At 45.5% G+C, this 14,888-nt stretch overlaps 1 protein-coding gene across 1 annotated transcript in view; it reads right to left on the bottom strand.

Annotated features, from left to right (window-relative positions):
* UBR2 (ubiquitin protein ligase E3 component n-recognin 2) overlaps positions 1-14,888 on the bottom strand; it is a 689,885-nt gene that overhangs the window by 513,589 nt on the left and 161,408 nt on the right.

Genomic DNA, 14,888 nt, shown 5'->3' with positions numbered 1-14,888 from the left:
AACACACACAAAAGCAGGTAACATACATTTACGAATGGTGTGATTCTCAAAAGTACTTAGTAAAGCTCTAGCACTACATACAAATAAGGTAAAAAAATGTGTCCAAAGTTCCTACATTGCATGGCAGATAAGTCAGTTAGCTCTGCAAATAAAAAGTGAGCTAGACGGGGGCAGAGTCTGGCCATGATCAGAGATGGCTGCTAACTAATAGAGCTCCGTAGTCCCTTGTGTGTTTTCGCATATAAACCTACTGAATCGCCAATCACTCAGGCTACAATAAGATATAATCCTGCTCCTTAGAGCCTAGGGTACTGCAGGCTTGACGGACATTTAATTTGGTGAAGCGCTACCCTTAATTATTCACCCTGCAACTGAGAACCGCACGGAGTGAGGACTAAGACTGATCAAGGGGTACCTACTTGCGCAGAGACATTTACCGGAGGTAATCGGAGGGCTGCAGGACCTGTCGTATACCCCCTCAAGCCACCTGAAACATCCACTGAGCGCTGGCGGCTGTGCCGCGCCATCTTCTCCCTCAGCGATATCAGAGCCGCGACCACGTGGCACGCAGCGGACACTGGAGTGTGCAACCCTGACACCGAGTGCAGGCGAGGCCCTCATCCACTATCGATCGCCTGTGGGGCTGTGTGGGAGAGAGGACCGGCCTTCTACAAACGGGGAGTCCTGGCGGTTCTGCACGGAGACTTGATGTACCATGAGGGTGAGTCCGGCCGTTGGCCCACGCATTCTAATCTAACCACAGGCCTCAGCGGCGCTCTGGCCTTGCTCTGAGGTACTATCCACTTGATCCAGGAGGGTGAATATAACCGGGCACTATAACTCCGGTAACGGAGGACTTGCTCCCCCCTAAATGGACAGATTAACTTATACTGGGCCTCAATAAAGACCGGACTTAGACAGAAACGGTTAGGCATCATAAGAGCCCCCAGCTCCCCTGGCCTTGCAGATACACGGGAATTCTGAAGTCATTAAACAGAGTGTAGTCACCTTACAGCAGCACATCACTAACACGACGAAGACTACACCTGACAAGTTTAATTTATCTGGTTTATGAAACAGGGCCTCTTTGCCTCTTGTACTACTAGGCCTCAAAATTGCAATGACTAGTAAAAGGAACTCTAAACCCCCTAAGACTTTACAGCCTTCTGTAATGGAAAATTACCTTATACCTGCTGACCCTGCTCAGTCATCTACTAAGGCAGCTCAAGACACAACAGGTCCCTCACCAGCTATCCATATTCAGGAGCATAGTCCCTCTATGAACTCTCACAGATATCTCACAAAGGATGACATTACTCATTTATCCTCTAAAGAGGACATTAAAAATGCTATGCTCGATTTCAAAAGCATGTTCGGGGAACTTAAAAGGGACATAGGAACCTTAAACCATCGTGTCACACAAATAGAGGAGAAGCAGGAATCGACTAACTCAGATGTGCAGCATCAAGCTAGTCTCTTACAAGCGCAAGAGGGCACGGTTCAATCTCTCATGGACCGGGTAGAGGATTTGGAAAACCGGAGCAGGAGGAGTAATCTGCGCCTCCGGGGCATACCAGAGGTGGTTGACCCCCCAGCACTTCAGCCCTACATCCAGGACTTCCTTAGGTATCTGAAAAATAATGCTGCAGCTCAGGATATACAAATAGAGCGGGCACATAGAGCCTTACGCCCTAAGCCACCCAACAGGGCTCCCCCTAGGGATATCATTATTAAATTTTTATCTTTTCGAGACAAGGAAGAGGTGCTTAAACTAGCAAGGGCAAAACACCCAATTACTTTTAGAGGCACTGAGGTCCAGGTGTTTTCAGACTTGTGTCCTACAACATTGCAAAAGCGAAGAGACATGAGACACATTACCTCGGCGCTGAAAGAGAAAAACATCACATACAGATGGGGATTCCCTACCTGCTTGATCGCTACAAAAAATAATGTCTCTCACACCCTCAGATGCCCTGAAGACCTTCCTGGTTTCAGCCAGGCCCTGGGCTTGGGCCTTGAACTCCCACGTCATGATGACTTACCCCGCAGGGCCCCTGCTGGCAATGAGCATGAGGTGGCCCTTCAGCACCGTGGTTAATGCAGACTCAGTAGCTTAAAGCCTATTGTTTACTTTAGTATGTTGTTTTAGCTTTCTCCCTTCTCTAGGTTTGCTTATGTTGGAGCTGAAAGAATCTGGACTTCTACTGGTCTAACTCCCAGGGTGAAACCCCGTTGTATCTCTTCAGATCTCTCAGGTCTTATATATTACATAATGTATGCATTATTTAAATGACTGTTTGATGTTTTTGCTGTTTCTTTTCTGGTTGATGTACTCACTTTTACTGTTATTGTGACATTTACAGTTTTCTGCTCACTTAAATTCACTATTACACTTATGATTTCTGTCATGGCCCCTTATCTCACTAATGATGATTAGTCGTACTAGCACCCATATACCGGGGGGGTAGGGGGTTTTGTAACGTACAAAGGAGCAGCTTCAGATCATTATCTTTGCCCGAGCCTCCAATACTTGAGGATGATGCAAATCTGCGAACCCCCTAATGTGGGAATAGATAACACTACAATAAGTTCTGGCCCTCTTTAGACACCCAGGATACATGAGCCCCACTGGTTTAAACCGTACTCTGAGTAGCCCCCTGAGTGACCCACTTCCCCCTGCTTTCCATATCACTTATTTCTAGAATAGACATAGAATATTCATGGGGCCTTTACAAGACAAAACTGCCCTGCAACCTCACAACCTTTCCACAGGGGCTTATATAGAGTTCAGATAGGAGCACGACTAGAAAATGACCCATCTGATTAGCGCTAATACGCCAATAATCCCAACTTGTATACCATAGGGAGTCAGCTTTAACAAATTTAATTCCAATTGTACCTTAGGTTCAGTAAGGTTTCTACAAATCATATCAAAAGTTTATATTAACATGCGATACACACAGGGACAACTACCCCTGATTTTTGGTTGTATTCTTAGTATTTCTTTACGATAGAACTGTTTGTTTTAATCGTTTTTGTTGCTCTTTAACGTTGCATATTTCACAATACACGTTACTCATCTTTCTTCTTGCTAAGCAAGATCTTTCATCCCTACTCCCTTACTGCTTTCCCTGATCTTTCTCCCTTCTCTTCATTCATTTCATTCTTCCTCCCTTTCCCCCCTTTTTTTTTTTTTTTTTTTTTTTTTTTTTTTTTTTTTCCCTTATCTTCCCTTTCCTCCCACGGAGGACCTCCTTTCTGCACCCCCCTCGCATAGCTCCTTATAGGGGATTATGGCGAACCAGACTGATAGGCGCAAACCACTCCCGCTTGAACTTATAACGATTAATGCGAAGGGGCTTAATAGTCCTTCCAAACGCGCCATTGCACTGAGAGATCTACATAGAATGGGCGGTGACCTGGTTTTTATCCAGGAAACGCATTTTGAAATAACAAAGGAGCCAAAGTGGTCAAGTCGTCAATACCCTCTGGCTTATTTTGCCTCAGCTGCAAAAAAAAAGAATGGAGTGGGGATTATTTTTAGCGCAAGGGTACCCTTCCAGCTTACAGGTAGTTACAAGGACCCTGAGGGTAGACTCTTGGTGCTCACGGGCACCATACATAGCAGGCCTATCACGTTAGCCAACTTATACTGCCCGCACACCTCCCAGCACCTCTTTCTCCAGAAGGTCACACGTAAAATTTTAGAGATGCAAATTGGAATCCTGTTTCTTGGCGGGGATTTCAATGCCCCCCTCAATCCCACCCTTGATACCTCCAACGGTCTCTCCAGCACCCCGCATAAGATACTTAAGCGTGTGTCTGCCTCTCTTGCAGAGATGGGAATCCATGACATTTGGCGTACACACCACCCATCGGACAAAAATTTTACTTTTTACTCATATCCCCACGGCAAATATTCCAGGATAGATTACCTGCTCACAGATTCCATTGGGCTGACTATCGTTAGATCTAGCAATATATCTGCAATCACCTGGTCTGATCATGCACCAGTACGCTGCACCATTCAATGGCCTAACACGCCAATCACTCCCTTTGTGTGGAGACTCGATGATACGCTCCTCGACGATCCGGTGTTCAACAAAGACCTCAGGAGTTCTCTGACTGAATTCTTCCGCTTAAATGCGAGCGAGGAGATCAGTAGTCCTATTGTTTGGGAAGCACATAAATGCACGATAAGAGGACTCCTGATCGAACGCAAAGCAAGACTTAAAAGACTGAGGAGAGAACGCTATGACAATCTATTGAATCAAGTTGAAAAATGGGAACAATGTCATCAGCGAACCCCACGTGACGAATCTAGTCTGACACAACTAAACGCGGCCAGAAGGGATCTCCTGCTGTTTTTACAGGAGGATTACCAGAAACAGGCCCTGCACTTACGGCAGATCTATTATGAGCAGGGTGATAAACCTGGGAAACTGCTCGCCAGGGCAGTTGCCAGGAAAAAGATTAAAGCCTATGTTCACCATACTGTTACCGCAGACGGAGACGTCCGAGCGGATGCAGACTCTATTGCTGCGGATTTCAGGAGATACTACGAACTCCTCTACAATTTGGAACGCCCTGAGGAGGCCGGGGGGGTGTCCCCCGCTCGCCTCCGTGCAGAAAGTGAGATCAGTGCTTATCTTCAAGCTACTGACCTTCCTGTGATATCAGAGGAGGACAGGAAACGTTTAGAGCTTCCAATCTCTTCAGAAGAGGTCCAACGAGCTATTAAAGATCTCCCAGCGGGCAAAAGTCCTGGACCTGATGGGTTTGGCCTGAAATATTATAAGGTATACTCAGATGTCATCGTTCCGGAGCTGACAAAATTGTTCGCCTCCTTGCCGGAATCTTCCAGACTACCTGGCTCTATGTTGGAGGCACATATAGTGGTAATTCCCAAGCCTGGGAAACCCCCTGACAGGCCTGAAAATTTCAGGCCCATCTCCCTCCTCAACTCCGACGTAAAAATCCTGGCGAAGATCCTTGCCACTCGCTTAAATAAGCTCCTTCCTGATCTCTGCGGACCAGGTGGGCTTTGTGCCCGCCCGGGAGGCTAGAGATAATACTCTCAAAGTGCAGCAATTAATAATCTATGCCCGTGCACACAATCTACCGCTTACCCTGGTCACAACTGACGCTGAGAAAGCGTTTGACCGGGTTAGCTGGAACTTCATCCGATTGACGCTGGCCAGATTCGGTTTTGGACCCGGGTTTATCAATGTGGTCATGTCCTTGTACTCAACTCCGAACGCCCGCGTGAGAGTTAATGGCACCCTTTCCGAGACATTCTTGATCAGGAATGGGACGAGACAGGGGTGTCCCCTGTCACCTCTCCTCTTCGCTATGGCGATTGAGGTTCTTGCAAACAAGATCAGAGCTAACCCGGCGGTGAAGGGGCTACGGGTGGGCAGATCAGAACATAAGCTCTCGATGTACGCTGACGACGTCTTGCTCACTTTAGCGGACTCGGCTTCGTCACTGGATGAAGTTTTGGGGGACTTCAGAGAATACGGAGGTATGTCTAACTTCCTTCTCAATCCACTGAAGTCTGAAATCTTGAACATAACTGAACCCCCGGACAAATTTGCTCAATCTACCGCAAATTGCCCGATAAGAGTTGCAACTCACAGTATCACCTATTTAGGTGTTATTATCACTCCCGACACCTCTGAAATCATTGACCTTAACTATAAAAAAATCAGTGATGAGATCGCTGGGGATTTATCCAATTGGAAAAAAAAGTCGCTTTCTTGGATGGGTAGAATAGGAATCGTTAAGATGAATGTTCTCCCACGAATTCTTTATATAATGCAGACTATCCCAGCGACCGCGGCTTCCCACTACCTTCAACGCTTACAAGCGGACATGGAGGCATACATCTGGAATGGAGTGAGGCCTAGGATCAGAAGATCCACTTTATACATTCCCAGAGACAGAGGTGGACTGGGTGTCCCGCTCCTAAGAGAATACCAAAAAGCAATATTTCTTCAGAGGATAGTAGAGTGGAGCCGGAACTCCCATGATAAACATTGGATACAGATTGACAACGAAATCCTGCAGCGAGGTAACTCTGGTGCCCTGGCATGGATCTCGGCTCGGAACCGCCCACGAGTTCTTGCCTCGTACCCACTGATTAATGACACTCTGAGAGTGTGGGATAGGGTGTTGGATGAAGGCGCTTATGTGTCCACTCGCATCTCACCAAATATCCCCTTGCGGGAAAACCCTGATCTAGGAATGGAAGTCCCGAGACGCTATATGAGGACAGGTTACGCCTTATCTGAAACTGCTTTTTCAAATGCTCTCCAGAGCAATAAACTTAAAACACAAGCGGAACTTGCCGAGTTGGATCAGATCACCTTCGCTTCTTGGTACAGGATGACACAAATCACTCATTTCTACAATACTTGCAGGGACCGAGGTGCATTGGCAAGAAATAGAACACCCTTTGAGGCTCTATGCACGATGCAGCAACCGCCGACTCACCTAATCTCCCATCTGTACCAGCTCTTGCTGAGCAAGGGCAATGCTGTCCTCCCGACTTTTGCTCCTCAATGGCAAAATGACCTGGGAATAGATATTTCTGACGGGGACTGGCTTAAGATCTTTCGAAAGATGAAGAGGGCCTCGGTCTCCGCTCGAATCTTGGAAATGCACTACAAATTAATTAGTAGGTGGTACCTAACTCCTCAGAGATTGCAGAATATCTACCCCAACACTGACGGGAAATGCTGGAGGGGCTGTGGTGAAGAGGGTTCCCTCCTCCACATTTGGTGGAACTGTCCCCGAATAACACCATTCTGGGGGGAGGTGCTGGGAGAAATGAGCAAAATTTTGGGAACCATTATACCCCCCAAATCAACATATCTGATTTTTCATGACCTGCCTAAGGTAGTAGGAGTAGATAGGCACATTCTTTTTCTTATAATGTTGGGCGGCGCGAAAGGTCTCATCCCCGCACACTGGAAAAGCCCTCAGATTCCGACTTTGCATGAGTGGAGATATAAAGTAGGGGATCTCCTTAGGCTGGAGCGATTTCACTTTCTCAAAACTGGGAGGCTTGCCACACATGAGATGATGACTCTAACCTGGGAGGGCAAAAGGCCATAACTACCAACCATATGGCTTTGTAACGCCATTTAGAAATTCTCCACCGGGCGGCCTCCTTTACCTTTCCCTGTACCCCCTCCCTTATCCCCCTCCCCCCCCCCCCCCTTTTTTTTTTTTTTTTTTTTTCTCTCCTCTCTGGCCTGACTGCTTTTGCTCTTCCTTCAACTCTCTCTTTTCTTTTCTGTCCAAATAAGACGTCAGACCTGGGTTCATATTCGGCAGCATGTATCAAGCGTGCCGAAAATTGATTTTGTATAACTCTGTCTTAATATCTGATGTCAAATTCCAAAGTTTATGCTCTAACTGACTATAGTAAACTAAAGCCACTAGCTAGTTGCTGGTGGACACAAGCTCATGACTTTGCACTGTTCTCAAAATTAAGAAAGCAAGAAATTGATAAATATGTTGGACTAACATACTCATAGCACTTTATCTTTGGATAAACTGTACCAAGTTTTACTTGCTAACAGTGTTGGGGGGATGCTCGCGGCCTAGTGCTGTGGGCGGGACTCCTGCACTTTGTTTGTTTACTCAATGTACATTGTTTTCCAATGTCTGTATATCTTGCTAAACTTAATAAAGCTTGTTTAAAACTAAAAAAAAAAAAAAAAAAAAAAAAAAAAAAAAGTGAGCTAGACAGTTGAAATAGATAATTAGTGTTTTCACACAGCATAATTTCAGGTTCTGCATTAATTTACCTCGCTAAATGTCTTGTTAATTGTATAGAAAAAACAAAATGTATGCTTACCTGATAAATGTATTTATTTCTTTTACGGATCATCAATTACTGTTGGGAATATCACTCCTGGCCAGCAGGAGGAGGCAAAGAGCACCACAGCAAGGCTGTTAAGTATCACTTCCCTTCCCACAACCCCCAGTCATTCGACCGAAGGAAAAGGAGAGAAAGGAAGTAACACAAGGTGCAGAGGTGCCTAAGTTTATATAAAAAAAACTGTCTGAAAAACAGGGAGGGCCGTGGACTCACTGTGTCAAGAAAGAAAGAAATTATCAGGTAAGCATACATTTTATTTTCTTTCTTAAGACACAGTGAGTCCACGGATCATCAATTACTGTTGGTAATCAATACCCAAGCTAGAGGACACAGGGAGGGCAAGACAGGTAACCTAAACAGAAGGCACCAATGCTTGAAGAATCTTTCTCCCAAAAGAAGCCTCCGCCAAGACAAAAGTGTCAAACTTATAGATATAGAAAAAGTGTGCAAAGTTGCAGTCTTACAAATCTGTTCTACAGAGGCCTCATTCCTGAAGGCCCAAGAAGAAGACACCGCCCTAGTGGAATGAGCTGTAAATCTCTCAGGAGGCTGCTGGCTGTCCAGCAGTCTCATAAGCCAAACAAATAATACTTCTCAACCAGAGAGAAAGAAGTGGCATTAGCTTTCTGACCCTTACGTCTTCCAGAAAAGCAAGCAAACATTGCAGAAGACTGCCGAAAGTCCTAGAATACGAAAGTAGCCTGTAGATAGAATTTAAGAGTCTGCACAACATCTAAGTTGTGCAACAAGCGTTCTTTATGAGGAGGAGGATTAGGACAGAGAGAAGGAACAATAATTTCCTGATTAATATTTCTGTCCGAAACAACCTTAGGAAGGAAACCAAACTTGGTATAGAGAACTGCCTTTTCTGCATGGAATATGAGATAAGGAGAATCACACTGCAAAGCTGAGAGTTCAGAAACCCTCCGAGCAGAAGAAATAGCAGTAAGAAACAAAACCTTTCCAAGATAATAACTTGATATCTATGGAATGCATAGGCTCAAACGGAGCCTGTTGTAAAACTTTAAGAACAAGGTTAAGGCTCCAAGGAGGAGTAACATATATAAACACAGGCCTGATTCTAACCAGGGCCTGACAAAAGGATTGCACATCCGGCATGTCCGCCAGACACTTGTGCAGCAGAAGTTCAAAGTGCCACAGCATCTATCAGAAGGACTTGAGGATCTCTGGACATCGAACCGTACTTTGGGAGCTTGGCGTTCTGACGAGACTCCATAAGATCCAATTCCGGTAATCCCCGGAATCAAAGCTAAGGCGGAGAGTCGGGACACGTGACCCGCCAACAAGGAACGCGCCACATATTCTAGTGCGCGCCTCTACTTCAATCTCAATTAACATCTGTACATTAGAGTAAGGCAGGCACAGTAATACCCCCATCTCAATATGGAAAATTTGGAAAAAGTGCGAAGAGACGACCAAGTTGCAGCTTTGCAAATCTGTTCAACAGAAGCATCATTTTTAAATGCCCATGAGGAAGCCACTGCCCTAGTGGAATGAGCCGTAATTCGCTCAGGAGGCTGCTGTCCAGCTGTCCAGCAGTCTCATATGCAAAACGGATGATACTCTTCAGCCAAAAGGAAAGAGAGGTAGCCATAGCTTTCTGACCCCTACGCTTCCCAGAAAAAGTAAAACTTCAGTGCATGGACCATGTCCAAATTATGTAACAGCCGCTCCTTCTTAGGAGGATTAGGACACAAGGAAGAAACAATTTCCTGATTAATATTTTTATTTGAAACAACCTTAGGAAGAAAACCGGGTTTGGTTCGTAACACCACCTTATCGGATTGGAAAATAAGATATTGAGAATCACATTGTAATGCCGAAAGCTCGGATACTCTTCTAACAGAAGAAATAGCAACCAAAAATAAAACTTTCCAAGATAATAACTTAATATCAATGGAATGCATAGGTTAAAACGGAACCCCCTGAAGAACTTTAAGAACTAAATTCAAACTCCAAGGAGGAGCAATTGGTCTGAATACAGGTCTGATTCTAGTCAGAGCCTGACAAAAAGATTGAATGTCTGGAATATCAGCCAGACGCTTGCGTAACAAAATAGACAAAGCAGAAATCTGTCCTTTTAAGGAACTTGCTGACAACCCTTTTTCCAATCCTTCTTTGAGAAAAGACAAAATCCTGGGAATCCTAACCGAACTCCAGGAGTAGCCCTTGGATTCACACCAATAAAGATATTTATGCCATATCGTATGGTAAATTTTCCTAGTAACAGGCTTACGTGCCTGGATCAAGTTAACTATGACCTAAACAGAAAATCCTCGCTTAGATAAAATTAAGCGTTCAATCTCCAAGCTGCAGAGAAACTAGATTCGGATGATGGAAGGGCCCTGAATGAGAAGGTCTTTCCTCAATGGAAGCTTCCATGGTGGTTGAGATGACATGTCCACCAGATCGGCATACCAAGTCCTGCGAGGCCACGCAGGACCGATGAGGATCACCAATGCCCTCTCCTGTTTGACTCGAGCAATCACCCAGGGAAGGAGAGCAAATAGAGGGAACACATAAGCTAGGCTGAAAGACCAAGGCACTGCAAAGGCATCTATCAGCTCGGCCTGAAGATCCCTGGACCCGTATCTCGGAAGCATGGCATTCTGACGAGATGCCATAAGATCCAACTCCGGCCTGCCCCATCTGAGAATCAGGTTGGCAAATACCTCCGGATGGAGTTCCCATTCTCCCGGATGAAAGGTCTGTCTGCTCAGAAAATCCGCTTCCCAGTTTTCCACCCCCGGGATGTGGATCGCTGACAGATAACAAGAGTGAGACTCCACCCACTGAATTATCCTGGCTACTTATGTCATCGCTAAGGAACTCCTTGTTCCTCCCTGATGATTGATGTAAGCTACAGTCGTAATGTTGTCCGACTGGAATCTGATGAATTTGGTCGAAGCCAACTGAGGCCAAGCCTGAAGCGCATTGAATATTGCTCTCAACTCTAGGATATTGATGGGAAGTAGAGACTCCGCTCGAGTCCATACACCCTGAGCCCTCAGGGAGTTCCAGACTGCTCCCCACCCTATCAGGCTGGCGTCCGTTGTCACTATCACCCACGAGGATCTGCGGAAGCATGTCCCCTGGGATAGATGATCCAGCGGCAACCACCATAGAAGAGAGTCCCTTGTCTCCCGATCTAGATTTATTTGAGGAGACAAATTTGAATAACCTCCATTCTACTGTCTGAGCATGCTCAGTTGCAGACGTCTGAGATGAAAACTAGCAAACGGAATTATGTCCATTGCCGCTACCATCGATCCAATTACCTCGATGCACTGAGCCACAGAGAGTTGATTAGAGTTCCCAAGAAAGGAACCCTTGTCTGTGGAACTAGTGAACTCTTTCCCATATTAACTTTCCACCCGTGAGTCCTCAGAAAGGACAGAACAATGTCGGTATGAGAATCTGCTAGTTGGTAAGACGACGCCTGGATCAGAATATCGTCCAGATAAGGCGCCACTGCAATGCCCCGCGGTCTTAGAACCGCCAGCAGAGATCCCAGAACCTTTGTGAAAATTCTGGGAGCCGTGGCCAAACGATGAATGAAAATGTTTGTCCAGAAAGGCAAACCTCAGGAACTTGTGATGATCTCTGTGGATAGGAACATGAAGATATGCATCCTTTAGATCCACGGTAGTCATAAATTGACCCTCCTGGATCAATGGAAGAATGGTCCGAATAGTTTCCATCTTGAAGGATGGAACACTGAGAAACTTGTTTAGTCTTTTGAGGTCTAAAATAGGTCGGAACGTTCCCTCTTTTTTGGGATCTACAAAGAGATTTGAATAAAACCCCTGTCCCTGTTCCTGTATTGGAACAGGACATATTACTCCCATGGAAGAGAGGTCTCCTACACAACGTAAGAACGCCTCTCTTTTTATCTGGTCTGCAGATAATAGAGAAAGAAGAAACCTTCCTCTGGGGGAAGAGTTTCTGAACTCCAACTGATATCCCTGAGACACAATTTCTAGCATCCAGGGATCCTGAACATCTCTTATCCAAGCCTGGATGAAGAGAGAGAGAGTCTTCCCCCCACTAGATCCGGTCCCGGATCGGGGGCCGACCCTTCATGCTGACTTGGAAACAGCAGTAGGTTTCTTGGATTGTTTACCTTTGTTCCAAGTCTGGTTCGGTCTCCAAGTAGACTTGGTTTGTGAATAATTCCCTTCCTGTTTAGAGGAAGAGGAAACTCCCTTGAAATTTCAAAAGGAACGAAAATTACTCTGTCGACCTCTCTGTTTAGACTTTTTATCCTGAGGGAGGAGATGACCCTTACCTCCCATAATGTCAGAAAATGATTTCCTTCAAGTCAGGCCCAAATAGGGTCTTTCCCTTGTAAGGAATAGCAAAAATCTTAGACTTGGATGACACATCCGCAGACCAAGACTTCAGCCATAAGGCCCTGCATGCTAAGATGGCAAAGCCCAAACTCTTAGCCGCCAATTTAGTAATCTGCAGAGAAGCATCCGTAATAAACAGGTTAGCTAACTTAAGAGCTTTAATCCTATCCTGTATCTCTTCCAAAGGAGTCTCAGTCTTAAGAGACTCTTCCAGAGCATCAAACCAATAAGCAGCTGCACTGGTGACTGTAACAATGCAAGCCGCTGGCTGCAATAGAAATCCCTGATGAACATAAATCTTCTTAAGGAGACCCTCCAACTTCTTATCCATAGGTCTTTGAAAGCACAACTATCCTCGATGGGAATAGTAGTTCTTTTGGCTAGGGTAGAGATAGCTCCCTCTACTTTAGGGACTGTCTGCCAAGAATCCCTAATAGCGTCGGCAACAGGATACATCTTTATAAAAACGGGAGGAGAGAAAGGAATGCATGGTCTCTCCCACTCTTTTGCAATAATTTCTGAAGTCCTCTTTGGAACTGGAAAGACATCTGAGTAAGACGGAACTTCTAAGTATCTGTCCAATTTACTCAATTTTTCTGGAAGAACCACTATTGAGTCACAATCATCCAGAGTAAACAATACCTCCCTCAGCAATAAGTGGAGGTGTTCAAGTTTAAACCTGAAAGACACCACTTCAGAATCAGTCAGGGGCAAAGCACTTCCTGAGTCAGAAAGTTCACCTTCAGATAGGGCTTCCATACCCTCCAACTTAGAACCCCGGGAGGGTACTTCCGCAATCGCCATACTAGTATCAGAGGCTGCATGAACCACATAATTGTCCCTTCGTGTACGCTTGCCGTGCGATATGGGAGGGGAGATAACGCAACAGAAAGAGTAGAGGGCATCACTGCAGCTATGTCCTTTAATGTAAAAGCAGCAGAAACTGGCGAAATACATGGTCCCGTCTGAGCGGGCGTTAGGGGCTGTGACGCTTGGGGAGAAAGTTGCGGAATACTCTGCATCTCATTCGTAGACTCTTGAGAAGCATCAGCCTTAGGCAAAGATTTATCAAAAAAAATTTGGTCTCTATAGTGTAAAGCCCTCTCAATGCAGGAAGGACAAAAAGGAACAGGAGGTTCCACCGTGGCATCCAAACACATGGAACATGTTACAGTCTGGTCTCTTTAAATTGTATGCTTGAATTGTTTACCTTTACAATTTATGGTCAAAATGCACAGTGCATAACAGTACAAGAAAATATGTGTAGTATATTAAATCCTGACAAAAAATTTGTGTGCTTAAAAATAAACCGTCTAATAAACTGTTAATATTTTAAAGTAAATCAGCTAGACGATTTCTAACAAGTATCAGCACCTCGCCACAACAGCTCTGCTGAGGCGCCTACATGCCCCCACGGTCCACCGACCACTCTCAGGCACAAGTCCGGATCGATCCTACAACGCCCAAGACCGCCTGCTTAGTTTGCAACCATGCGGTCTTGGCATCACCAGAAACAGCTCCTACAGGCAGTCGGAGCTTCCCGGAAGTGAATGTACACTGTGCGGCTAATTTCAGAGCCCCAGCGTGCCAAAAGAAGCCCCGCCCTTCGTGGGCGTCATCTAAGCCATTCGAGAAGGAGCTCCGTACCCCTGCATAGCAGGACAGAACAAACAACTTTCAAACTGAATGCTTGCCGTAACATGTCATTGTCGCCACTCAAAGTCTGGCAAAGTGCCCAAAAATACACACAGCTATGAACCGGAATCTCCGGTAACACATCCCCAGCGTCAGTCCCCAGCACACATTAGGTAGTGACCGATAGGGAGCCCTCACATTAACAGTCCATTTCCAGACATGTGAAAACAATAAACTATAGTGCCTGTTGACATGACACATGACAACCCCACACTCTGTTAACTAGAAAAGCCCTTCCCAGAGAGCCTATGTTTTTCCCAACAGATTAAAGTACAGCCATTTCTGAGAAAGCAGTGGCCCAGAAAAATAAAGACTGCACTTACCTCTATGCTGAGCGACAGCATCATAGAGGATCACAGGATCAAGAGGTCTTCTCCCTCCTGTAGGTCTGTGGACACAGAAAGGCCATAGTTAATATCTGCTAAGACCATCATCACCAGAAGGGCAGCACTAGTATGGGAGGCGCAGTGAGAATTAAATCCCATTAGTTCCCATTGCTTTAAAGCCACCTGTAGCTCTACTCTAGAGGCTGACAAGGTATACGGCTACACCCTGTAATAAAATAGCACTCAGTGGTACCATTTTAAAAATAATAAACTCTTGATTAAAGAATCTAAACTAACACCTCACTTTACCTCTTCCTATCACTAACACAGGCAAAGAGAATGACTGGAGTGGGAGGGAAGGGAGGAGCTATATATACAGCTCTGCTGTGGTGCTCTTTGCCTCCTCCTGCTGACCAGGAGGCGATATCCCACAAGTAAGGATGAAATCCGTGGACTCATCGTATCTTTTACAAGAAAACAATATATCTGCCCAGAGAGGGAGGCGGAGCGGGGGTTCCACACCTGGAGACCTACCGCAAAGCCATAAACCTACAAAGACTGATTGAGTGGTGTCACAACTCCAAAAACAAAGCATGGAGGCAA

This window comes from Bombina bombina, chromosome 4, assembly GCF_027579735.1.
Source record: "Bombina bombina isolate aBomBom1 chromosome 4, aBomBom1.pri, whole genome shotgun sequence".
Taxonomy (NCBI): domain Eukaryota; kingdom Metazoa; phylum Chordata; class Amphibia; order Anura; family Bombinatoridae; genus Bombina; species Bombina bombina.
This window is presented reverse-complemented; position numbering and strand designations above follow the sequence as displayed.